The following is a 13,694-nucleotide window of genomic DNA, read 5'->3' as shown; positions in this document are numbered from 1 at the left end:
ATTGTTGATTCTCTGTTTGGCTTAGTTTTTCGGATCTTTGTTGTGGAGGGACGGCGTGGTGCTTCTGCCTAGACTGCCATCTTGCCGGAGTCCCTCAGTTTTTTTTTTTTAAATAATCCAATATAAAAGATACAAAATCATTTCATGAGTGAAATTAATATTAAAGAATCAATAAGTTACAGAGTCTAAGCTCAGGTTTAAAATATTTTGACGCCAACATTTCTGAAAACTTCACTTTGCTTTAAGTGCCACGATAATCTTACTACACAATTTAGAAGACAGTATATTACCTTATGATAGACTCAAACTCTCATATACGAGAAGTATAAAAATATAAGAAAAGCAATAGTTTCAATAATAACAATGTCCTGCCTCTCATGATATGCCACATCTCAGAACTCCATGTGGTCACACAAACTTACAGTCGCATAAACTTACCACTCAGTCATATTGAATTACTTGCGTATGATGCGCAGCTTTCTTACCTCCATTCCTTTGCTCAATTTGTCTCTTCTCAGCTATTACCCGTCTCTCACCTATTTCTGGAGGGCAATGATGGTTCGGTGATATAATTTTTTTGTTTTTAATATTTTATTGTATTTTGGATGAAAATTTACACAGCAGATTATGTTCCTATTTAACAATTTTTATACAAATTGTTCCATGACATCGTTTACAATTTTCACAATGTGTCGGCATTCTCAATTTGTCCATTCTGTTTTTTCTGTTTCCATTGATCTGCTTGCCTGCCCCTCCTTGCTTTCTCATCTTTGCTTTTGGGTAAATGTTGACCTTTTGCTCTCATATAGTTGATTGTTTAAGGGCTCACATTACTCACAGAAGATATCGTTTACTTTATAAGCCAATCTATTATTTGGCTGAACGGTGACCTGGGGGATGGCTTCAGTTCCAAGTTCAAAGGGTATCTTAGAGTCATAGTCCCAGAGGTTCCTCTAGTCTCTATCAATCTGAACTTTTTTAGGAATTTGAATTTTGTTCTACATTTTTCTCCCATTCTATTTTGGACCCTCTATTGTGTGCCTGGTCAGAATAGTCGGTAGCAGTAGCCAGGCACCAACTAGTTCTTCTGATCTCTGACTAGAAGAGGCCTTGGTTCATGTGGGCTAGTTTCTTCTTTAAGTCTTTAGTTTCCTTAATTCTCTTTTGCTCCACATAAGTAGATACCAATACTTGTATCTTAGACGGCTGTTCACATGTTTTTAAGACCCCAGATGCTATTCACCAAACTAGGATATAGAACATTATCTTTGTAAACTATGTTATGCCAATTGACCGAGTTGTCACAAGAGACTATGGTCCTAAGCCTTTTAACCTAGTAAACCAATCCTGCGAAGTGTTTGGATATGTCTGGGAAGTCTCCATAACTATGCCCCCTATGCTGTTTACTATGTTGCTGTTTTGTTCGGTGCCTTCAAGTAGGTTCCAACTTATAACGACCCTATGTACAACAAAACGAAACACTGCTTGGTCCTGTGGCATCCTTACAATTGTTGCTGTGTTTGAGCCCATTGTTACAGCCACTGTGTCAATCCATCTCCTTGAGAGTCTTCCTCTTTTTCACTGATCCTCTACTTTACCAAGCATGATTTCCTTCTCTAGGGACTTATCCCTCCTGATAACACATTCAAAGTAGGTAAGGAGCATTCTGGCTGTACTTATTCTAAGACATGTTTATTCTTTTCCTGGCAGTCCATGGCATATTCAATGTTCTTCACCAACATCATAATTCAAAGGCATCAATTGTTCTTCTGTCTTCCTTATTCATCGTCCGGCTTTCGCATACATATGAGATGATGGAAAATATCATGGCTTGGGCCAGGTGCAACTTAGCCCTCAAAGTGACATCTTTGTTTTTGAACACTTTAAAGAGATTTTTTTTTTGCAGCAGATTTGCCTAATGCAATACATTGTTTGCTTTCTTGACTGCTGTTTTCATGGGTATTGATTGTGAATCCAAGTAAAATGAAATCCTTGACAACTTCAATCTTTTCTCTGTTTATCATGATGTTGCTTCTTGGTCTAGTTGTGAGGATTTTTGTTTTCTTTATGTTGAGGTGTAATCCATACTGAAGGCTGTAGTCTTTGACTTTCATCAATAAGTACTTCAAATGCTTTTCACTTTCAGCAAGCCAGGTTTGTAATCAGAATATTGTAGGTTGTTAATGAATCTTCCTCCAATCCTGATGCCACGTTCTTCTTCATATAATATGGCTTCTCGGATTATTTGCCCAGCATACAGATGGAATAAATATGGTGAAAGGATACAGTTCTGACGCACAACTTCCCTTATTTAAACCACTCAGAATCCCTTTCATTATATATACAAATATATATGCAGCACATTCAAACATGTATATACATATGCCTACAGATACACCTATACACGCCGAAGCATGTACTCACCTATGCATTCATATACATATATATGTATGTATATTTTTTTGTTGTTAGTACTGTTGTAAAATTTTATACATTATAGTATTTACCAAAATTGTCTCTTATTCTTGCATACTTCTTAGTGTCTTCATCTGCCTTGGTCAAGATGTGCAGATTTTACCCATATTGGAGATTGCCTTTTCCAACACCAAAAATAACAGATGTCTAATATCTAGAAAGTGATTTCCCACTCTCTTCCCCTCCCATCCCTCATAACCATCAAACAACATTGCTTTGTGTGTGTACACCTATTCTAGACTTTTGATAAAAGTAAGACTATGCAATATGTGTCCTTTTGTGATTGACTTATTTCACCCAGCGTAATATCCTCCAGATTCATCCATGTTTTAAGATGTTTTTCAGACTCCTTGTTATTCTTTATATTTGCATGTTATTTCATTGTATGTATTCTGTACCAGAATTTGTTTATCCATTCATTCGTTGATAAGCACTTAGGTTGTTTCCATCTTTTTGCTATTGTGAATAATGCTGCAATGAACATGGGTAGGCATATGTCTATTTGTCTCATCACTCTTACATCTCTAGGAGTGGTGCTTTAATACTTTTTTGCATTGTTCTAAGAGTAATAGAAAGCTATTGAATAATTTTAAGTAAAGATGGATTGTAATAAGTTTACATTTCTAAAATAGCCCTGTGGTTGCTATGCAGAGAATGAATGTGGAGAGTAAGGCCAGATGTGGGGAGACATATTAGGAGGCTACTACAGTAATCATGATGAAAATGTATATAAGCTTAAAATAGGATGTTGACAGATCAGAAGGAGATAAACAGCCTCATTTAAGATATATTTAGAAGAAGAATCACATGGGCTTGTTACTGTTTGATGTCAGTTTTTGTCAGTTTTCTGGTATGTGTGGCTGGGTGGCTGAAGTCATTTCAGGCATAGGTAGGTAGGAGTTTGGTTGGGGGAGCATCCTCAGGGAAGGGCAGAAAAATCTACAGTTCAATGTTGGGTATGTCAATCAAAAAAAAAAATCTTTTAGACAGAATTTCATGTAACCCAACACCCTGGGCAGTTAACAGGGGGATGGATTTGCTACACTCCAAAAATTTATATAATGTGTAGGTAAAATACACACTTCTTCAGGTTTCTACCCTCCCTATTCATCCTCTCAAAGATAATGTCTGGATATAGAAGCAGAGGCAGAGAAGATGTGTCTTTCATGACTCCTGAGAAAGGAGTGAAAGGCCGTTTAGATATTGCAGAACCCTCTGGAACCTTGCTCTTTATTGCTAGGCAGTGGATGGTCTCCAGTGGTGCCCAGAGCAATGACCACTGAGGTAAAGTCTGTTTTTATGCCTTAACATTCAGCATGCATTTAGCTAGCCACATGTTGGGGGAGGGCTCTGCCTCCCCAGAGATCCACATTGGAAGCTTAGCTGAAGACCTTTACTCTCAACATCCTCCTCTTCCACCTGTTCTTTTTATCTCCAACAACCACAGACAGGAAGAGGCAGGAACTCCCCCTTATCTCTTTCTGTCTTATTGTGTCCTTCCTTCAAATGAAACTCTATGACCAAGTCTTACGGTCAGCCTTTTGATGTCATAAAAGAAGAAATAAAGTCATTGAAAATATCTTTTTTCTTAACAAAGACTTGCCTTTCATTAATTGATGCAATGGTCTAATTTGAATGTCAAAAGCTTCATATTAATTCTCCCTTCCCTTTTATTTTCTTAAAAATCATTTCTAATTCTCCTTCAGGAAGACACATAATATATCTTGATCATATAACATTTCTTCTCTTTGAAAAGCAACTGTGAAGAACACTGAAGTTTTTACACCAATGGCTAATAAATATCATAAATGAGTTTTAAGAACTTTTATTGAATTATATAATTTAATTCTCAAAAGAGACCTTTGATACAGAAACTATTAGAAGTTTTATTTTGTATTAGGCCTCTGAGATTAAATAAATTACCCTAAGTGAGTTACAAAGCTAGTAAATCCTAACATTGAAGCATACGTCCTCGCAAAACATGTTAGAAAAAAAGAAGTATATATATGTATATATACATATAAGGAGTCCTGGTGGTGCAGTTTTTAAGCACTTGGCTGCTAATTAAAAGGCCAGTGGTTCTAACCCACCAGCCACCCCATAACAGAAAGATGTGGCAGTCTGTGTCCATAAAGATTTACAGCCTTGGAAACTCAATGGAGCAGTTCTCTCTGTCCTGTAGGGTTGCTATGAGTTGAAATCAACTTGGCAGCACTGGGTTTTATATATATATACACATACATAAATATATATACACAGACACATACACATGTATACACATATGCACACACACGTATATGTAAAACCAAACAGAACCAGTGGCCTTTGAGTAGATTCCAACTCATAGTGACCCTATACACATATATATAAAAGTATATATATAAAATATATATATAAAATATATTTATATATTTATATGTGAGAGATGAATCTAAACATTTAGAGTTTTTATCTCTGAAGAGCAGGGGTTTGGGTAGTTTTTATTTTCCTCTTTATTCTTTTCTGAGTTTGTTAATACTCTACATGAAAATAAAATACATTTTTTAAAAGACAAGTTTTTCAGTTCTCAAAACATTCAGTGGTGTTACTATATATTACATTGCAATATGCATTGCTTGGCATAAATCTTTGTCCATGTTTATAATGATTTTTAAGAGATATCAGTAAGTAGTAGAGACTATCTAGGTAAAAATTATGATAATTTCTGTGCTTATTATGGATTTTGCAAACTCGGTTTGGAGATAATCTATCTCAGCGTGTCCTCTCATCAGGGTACCATGACCTTCCTTGTTCACCTCAGCGTCCAGGGCTTAGTATGCTTTTTCTATATCTCTGCTAAGATAATTAGTGAAAATCGTATATTATTGCTTATATTCTTTTGTTTTCTTTGAAGTTGAACATTATATGTGTGCATACTTTTTCTGTATGTTTTCTATTTGCTTCTACTACCAGGTTTTTGTTAAGTTGCACCCAAAGGATATCAACCCTTTCTCTTAGAAGTTAGAATTACCCGGGGTTAGTTTAGCTTTGTAATTGTATTAACATTTCATGTATATTTATAATCAGAAAAAAAAAATCTTAAAACATCTCCAAATTCTATCCTACTCCAAGTTCTATTTACACTGCAAAGACACTATTTTACCTTCTACCTAAAATAGCATTTACTAGCATATTAACCACACACTTATTATGTCTTTATAGTCCCACAAATGTCTATTATATAAATGAAAAGAAATTGAGTATGCAAGAGTATCAGAAACTACGGTAGCCCAAAGAGGAAGTATTTTAGAGAATAGATATGTCTTTTAATTTGTTTAAAATCTTACTAGTAGAGAGACTGCCTATTAAATTATTTTGAGAGTCAAACTGTTTTCCTGTGCTTAAAGCATCAGTATATTATATATATATAAATCTTTCCTGTGTTAAGTCTTTCAGTCAAGTGAGTTGGTGTAAACCAAAAAGAAACAAAAGAAAAAAAAAAAAAACCCATTGCTGTCAACATAGTTTCATTAGCGTTTTTTTTTTCAAAATTCAGTGTAAAAACTTCAGTTGTAATTCAATGTAAATTCTAATCTAAGTGAAATTTTTAATAAAATCCATGCTAATTCTAAATCTAAGTAAAATTCCTAGCAATTTTTCTAAAGTTTATCAGATTAAAAAAATTTAATTTAGACACTGGATTTCTTTTACTCAAAATACCCCACATTATTACTGAGTCCTTATCACGTCTCATGACTCATAACCATTATTTCCAAAAATATTATGGAACTAAACTTCAAAAAAAAAAAAATAAAGATGCTAGTAAATGGCATTTATTGTGCACTTACTAAATGCCAGGTAATATGTAAGTACTCTGACTGTATTAACTAACTTAGCCGCGTGTAAATTTGATGACGTTCAACAAGTGTGTCTTATTAACACCAACAGTAGGTGAGAGAGCTGAAATCTGAGACCAGTCAGTCTGGGGCCAGAGGCTTTTTTTCAGTTTCTAAAATATTTATACTGGTATACATTCTCATATTCTTCAACATTGTCTTCTTTTTCATCTGTCCTTTTGTATCTTAGGTGTTTTAGGAGCAGCAGTGTGTAACTCTGACAGACAAGAATTGCTGTTCCAAACAAGAGCGCTTTCCACATCTTTTGAATTTGATGTTGCGTGTCTTTTTCCCTGTCTGCTTTCCATCCTGAGTCTCCGGACGTTTGTCTCCCTCTTGCTCTGCGTGACGGATAGGTAGAACGACATTTATGAAAGCAGTTCAGGTGAACAGACATACAAAGCAGTAACAAGGAAGTGCTATGACTAGATTTACATCAGAAATGATGGAAACACTAACAAGAATACTTTAGACACAGTCATTTTGGTCTGATGGAGGTAAAAAACGATGAGAATGGAACAATTCAGTAATCAAAATGCTGACTTTCCTTGACTGGACAAACTAAAACAGTGCAGACAAATCTAATCTAAGTCTTTTTTTTTTTATACAGATCTATAAAGAAGTTACTTCACTTAAGTTCAAATATCTAGTTCAATAAGAGACAGAAAGACTGTAATATTTAAATATCAAGTCAAGCACAATGGCAGGCTTGATTTAAAATTGGAATATTCTTTTACAAATAACAATAAAACCTATGTATTTGTTGATATTGATGTTCAGAATTTCATTATTCAAATTGATCTACAGGTCCATTTTTATCTTAGACAATTATAACACAAAATTCCTATGCTTTGTCTCAGTACTGTAGGGTATCTTTTAATTACCATGTTCAAATGGTATTGTCTATTTTTCTTCACTTTATTTATAAAATGAGGATCTCATAATATTAACGCCTAGTATATATGCTCTAATGAGAATTAAATGAACTAGTAGTTTTGAGAAATTTAGAACAACACGTGACACATAGCAAATACAAAAGTAATTATATATTAGCTACATTATTACTGCTACTTTACTGCATGGTTATAGAGGATGGCCATATAAGAGATCATCTAGGCCCTCGTACTAATGAAGGCCCAGATGAAGGTATAGGGAAAGGGGTACAATACAATAAGGACAACCTTTTGATCCCAAAACAACAATTGTCAATATATTAAACCTCACTATGAAGAGTTGGGGTCAGAGAAAATGTTCTTGGAATTTTCAGCTACACCTGTCCTGGTGGTGCAGTGGTTAAGCTATTGGCTGCTAACTGAAAGGTTGGCAGTTTGAATCCACCAGCGGCTCCTTGGAAACACTATGGGGCAGTTCTACTCTGTCCTATAGGGTCGCTATGAGTCAGAATCGACTCAATGGCAACAGGTATCCTTTGTTGCCTAATGTCAATTGTGGAATCAAAATATCCCTTAAAAGGCATGTGGTTCCATTCATTCTTCAATCAGGATGATACTTAAATTATCCCCAGATGAATAAAAGCATACATTGTTGAAAAACAAAACACAAAAATCAAAAGCAAAACAAAACAGAAATCCAAAAATGAAAGCTAGCATGCTAAAAATGTTTCCCTGTCCGCAACCTACAGTCCATATGCTTAAGTCTATTGTATCTTGTTCTAAGAAGAAATGCCAAACAGATGGTTTGTTGGTGGTAGACTCAGTTAAGCCAGTCTTCTCTTAAGGAAAACTGCTGTCCATATTTTTTTCATTTATTTGACTCAGTTTTAATATACGTTTTAAATGGCAAGTGCAGCTTAATAAAAGTACTCCAATATTTATTTTATTCTAAATCTTGATGCCCATTTGTGGACATAGTTACTGCATGAAAAATAGCTGTTTCCACTACTAATTTTTAAAGCCAGTATGTCTTCAATCTTTGCTCAAAATAAAGCCTTCGGTTCTCAGGTGTCATACATGAGTTTATTTCTGTATTCCATAAAAATCCATTGTCACAAAATGTGATTTAAATTTGTATGGGGTACATTTTTATTTCTTCAAAATAATCATTCTCTTCTCTGTTCATGTTTGCTGCACTTTGACTCACTGTATATGCGCTCCTTGGCAAACTATCGTTAGCAAATAGATACATCAGGTATATCATAGAGTCTCTACTGATCACAATATCGATCCTTTCATATTACATAAATAGTATCTACAGTCTACAGAGGTGTAACATTCCCAAAATTCACTCCAAAGTTTGTTAATAGAAATAGTCCCCTTAAGGGATTGCTATCACTACTAGTGTCTGTTAGGAGTAAAACTTAACATTGAGTGAAAAAGTCATGGAACATAGGTTTTCAGGTCCCATTGTGGTATTTTGAACTGAGAGCCCTGAAAACACAAAGAAAGAATCGTATCATTTAGCACCAAGATTAAATATTGCGTTCTCCGTTTATTAGTTCTTTTTCTCTGATTGTTAATTTTCTTTCATCTTTCGTATGATAACAATTACAGGCCTCTTTTAAAGAATAAAGTTATTACATTCTAGCACGCCATTGATTCAAGTTAAACATATTAATTCTTCCATTTTTGTATTTTTAAAAATTATTTCATGCTATATTTCTCACTAAGCTTTACATTCACTTAATTTTCTTTTTCTTTCTATATACACTAAAATATTTCAAGGTAAAAAGGCAAGATTTTATTTTTTCTTCACAACATTCTCCACAAAAATTTATTTAACTCATTTTAGATTTTCTAAGTTTTATCTAAAATTTTCAATTTTACAAATCTTACTTCATTTTTTCTAGAACATAGTAGAATGTGCAATTGAAGATCTAAAGCAGAACTGTAGTAATTTACATAATTAATTTTCCAGTGCATTATCTTTTGAATAGCTTAAGAGAGGACCCAGCAAACTTTTTCTATAAAGGGCCAGATAGTAAATTTTAGGTTTTGTAAATGATACACTATTTCGCCACAACTACTGAAGTCTTCTATTATAGCACAAAAGCTGCCATAGACAATACATAAATAAATGATGTGACTGCATTCCAATAAAACTTTATTTACAAAAACAGGTTAAAACAATGAGATACAACTACACGTTTATTAGAATGTCAAAAAGTAAAAAATACTGACAATACAAATTATTGATGACACAGAGCAACGGGAACTCTTAGGCTTACTTGTGGGAATGTAAATGGTACAGCAACTTAGGAAGATAGTCTGGCAGTTTTTTACAAAGTGAGACATGTTTTATCGTACACTCCAACAAGCATGCTTCTAGGTATTTTACCGAATGATTTGAACAGTTATGTCCATGCAAAATCTGCACACAAGATTATCTAGCAGTTTTATTCATAATTACCAAAAACTAGAAGCAACCAAGATGTCCTTCAACAGGTGAATTGATGACTAAACTGTGGTACATTCATACATAAAATATTACTCAGCATTAAAGGAAATGAGTTATCAATCCAACAAAAGACATGAATGAACCTCAAGTGCATATTGCTAAGTGGAAGAAGATAGTCTGAAAAAGCTACTTACTGTATGATTTAAATTATATAATATTTTGGAAAAAGCAAAGCTATAGTGACAGTAAAGAAGACCAGTGGTTGCCAAGGGGAAAGGGGCAAATGAAATAAGCTGAATAGGTGAAGCACAGAGTACTTTTCTGGGTTTTTTTTTTTTTTTAGGACTATGTAACTATTCTGTATAATGCTGTAACGGTGTGTACATGACACTGTTCATTTGTCAAAACTCATTGAACTTGACAGTATGAAAAATGAACCTTAAAAAATGCAAATTTTAAATAATAATTTAGGAGATCAGTGGATCCAAGGATGGGGATGCAGAATACTACAAAAGAATGTACCTGTATTAAAAACGTATGAAACAACCTCACTGAAAAGTATGAGGGAACAAGGTGCTGCCCTAAGTAACTTCAGAAATGAGCAGGATGTACAAGACTAAAGATACAAGAATCTGCACAGAAACACTGTATACTAGTTAATAATGTGGTTTCCCACAAAGGTACAGGTTAACAATTCTGATGGTACTATATGCGTATAATGAAAATGAACATTTAGTAAACAGATGGCAGGTGATGAGAGCCAGGTTTCTCATTGTTAGATTGGGAGGTCATAGATAAGTAAGAGAAAAAATATTAGACTGTTCTATGTCCAACAGAAAACATCTAGAGGCATCAGTACAAACCTATTTAATTCAATATATATAGATAGTTAAACATAGAGATACCTTTAAATATATGTATATACTTTGACTAGTAGGCACAATATATTTCCTTGCTCTGTCATCTAAGAGTGCCTAGAAACAACACCACCTTAGCAGCAATTAACACACATAGAACCCATATCTTGGTTTTTAATATAATTTTCTAGTTAAAGAAACCAGGGCCCTTAGAGAAATAGCTGATTCTCAGACTGAGAAGGAAATATCCAAGATGATCCAGAAACATCTTATATTGCCAGAAAGTAACAAAGCTGTCGAAACCAAAACAACAACAGCAAAAACAAAGATGAGGTTATGTCAAAGGGATATAGGAGACAACGGTAACAGGTCTCAGTCACCAAAGCTGGAAAAATTGGAGTAACAAAAAAAATAAAATACTTTTGGATTATAACTCAGAGTATAAAATAAACATCCATGAGTTTATACTGATATTTAAAAAAATGCAGTAAAACCTGTGAAAACTGGGAGCTGTGAAAGGCAGAAATCTCTCAGAGAAGGAAAACTCAAATATTTTCCACTAATAGAGAGCAATTTAAAAGTGGTAGACTGCATCCTGTAAAAGGCAGAAAACTTGTGAGACCCGGAAAATCAAGACAATCCACTCGAGTTCCAGCTGTCACAGATTTCGCTGTAAATGATGGAGAAGAGACTAGTCTCCTGTGTAGAAGAATTCCAAATAATGTATGCAGGTACCTTACCTTCAAGGAGGTAGAACATAACTCCCCATTCCTTAAGTGTGGGTTAAGCATAGTGACTTCCTTCAAAAAATACTGTATGGAAAGCCAGAAAAAAGAGAGCAACTTTACAGGTGAGAAACTAACAAACACAACCTTAAACCAGGTGAATTAGGTTAACATCCACAGTAATAAGTCATGTGGGCAGTACGTATTCTTGATAGGATGTGATGAACAAAGCAATTTACCTCTATTGTCTTCCTCCCTAAAGCCTGTAACACAAGCCTAATCATTAGAAAACGTTAGGCAAATTTCAAGTGAGGTACCTTCTACTAAATCCCTGACCAACAGTCTTCAAATTTGTAAAGGTCATCCAAAACAAGAAGTCTGAGAAACTGTCACAGACATGAGGAGTCTAAAAGACATCATTAGTAAATATAATGTGGTAAATTGGATAGCATTTTGGAACAGCAAAAAGTACATTAGGTAAAAATTAAGGAAATTTGAAAAAAGTATGGGCTTTTGTTAATAATGATGTATATATATTAGTTCATTAATTGTAACAAATGTACCATACTCAGGTAAGGTATTAATAATAGGTTAGAGTAGGTATGGGGACATGGGAATTCTCTGTGCTACCTTCACAACTGTCCTGTAAATCTAAAACAATTATAAATTAATTTTAAAAATTATTAAAATAATACACATGACAAGCTAGATTTGGCTAAGGGACTCGGTAGACGCTTGATTTAAGGCATTTAGTTTTACGCGTCTTGTTATTTAGATGGGCAGTATACTAGATACCTGCTTCACAGTACTCTCAGGTAATACATGACTATACCAATAGTGTGAGAGAGGCAGAGGTCCAATTTGCTCACATATTTGAATCCATGGTGCATTTGTAATGGTCTACATATGGGCAAAATTCCTTGAGTTTTTACTGAAATATATTGATGTAGGAACTGCTAAAGAAATTATTGCTAGGTTTTTGTCAACATGTTGAGAGGTGGTGTGGTTTAGTCAAGAAGCATAGTAACAGAAGCCAAGTGGAGATTTGTCTCAGCTTTGGAATTTGATTTAGCAGGTCTGGGCTGAAGTCTGCTGACCTGTAAAATGAAGATTATTGGAGAGACAATTTTTTTTGGTTGTTTGTTTTGTTTGTCAATACCCTGGGATTGTATGATGGCTTAGATGTTATGTTTGTATTATCCTCAAACTGTATCCATGAAACAGATCTGAATTGCCAGTTTCCTCTTGCTGTTTTGACACACAGGACAATGAATTACTTCAATTTGACAAATACATACTACAGAAACAGAGGACCTGGAATTTTAGTCCAATTTGAAGAGGTGTGCTTTTACATGAATTGGGGATGGTGGTAGAATCATGAACAAGTCAGTGGTCTAAATTGCCTTAAAAAGTGAAAAGATTCTTGTAGTTATACAATGATAAAAAAACACATTTTGGAATTACTACATTATGGAATAAAATACACAGAGACAGGGATGTGCACTGTGTGTGAGCAAAGATGAGTTGACTGGTGTGACTGGAACATGAGGGATCACTTCTGCCTCTTTTCTGTGCTGCCGTAATTCTGGGCGTGTGTCTGCCTATGGCCCTTCCAGACTGCATAGCCATCCTTTTTCAGCTCCTCCAGTAGACTGCACAATCTCTGCAAGCAGAGGCTATGTTTTCCCTCTCTTTGTCTATGTTGCCCACATAGGCTCTGTAGCCAGCATGAGTTTGTTGAATGGATGATAGAAGCAAGAGGTGAAGCTAAAAAAGTAAGTTGAGGCAAGGGCTAAGTTCTCAGCTCACAAAGTGATAATGTCAAAGGGTCACATACTTCCCAGTTGTTTTGATTTAAAAGGAAGCTTTCATTTTAAATTTTATAAATTAGATGTATAAATTAAATGCAAGTAAGTGTTCAGAACTGTGTCCCTGTACATCTTAGAGGATTTTAGTGGTTTCATAAGGCTGATGAATTGAGCTCAATTTAGCTAGGATTCATTACTGATTGAACATGGAGAAATGCAATTTAAAAAATGATACCACATTAGAATATACTAGTGGAACTAATAATAATCTTAGTCTTAGAAAAAAGGGATTACATTTTGCATCCTAATCATTCTTAAAAAAAAAAAAAAAAAAGACCAGAGTTAAAATGTGATGATCACTCGGGTGAAGGGTAAGACAGTACACAATACTGGGGAAGCCAGAACAACTTGTACAAGGAAAGGTCATGGAAGCTCCATAGACACTTCCAAACTCCCTGAAGCACTGAATTTCTGGGCGGAGGGCTGTGGGGACCATGGTCTCAGGGAACATCTAGCTCAACTGGCATAACACAGTTTATAAAGACAATGTTCTACATTCTACCTTGGTGAGTAACATCTGGGGTCTTAAAAGCCTGTGAG

The sequence above is a fragment of the Trichechus manatus genome, unplaced genomic scaffold (genome assembly GCF_000243295.1).
Source record: "Trichechus manatus latirostris isolate Lorelei unplaced genomic scaffold, TriManLat1.0 scaffold00013, whole genome shotgun sequence".
Lineage (NCBI taxonomy): Eukaryota > Metazoa > Chordata > Mammalia > Sirenia > Trichechidae > Trichechus > Trichechus manatus.
Note: the sequence above shows the minus strand (reverse complement) of the source record.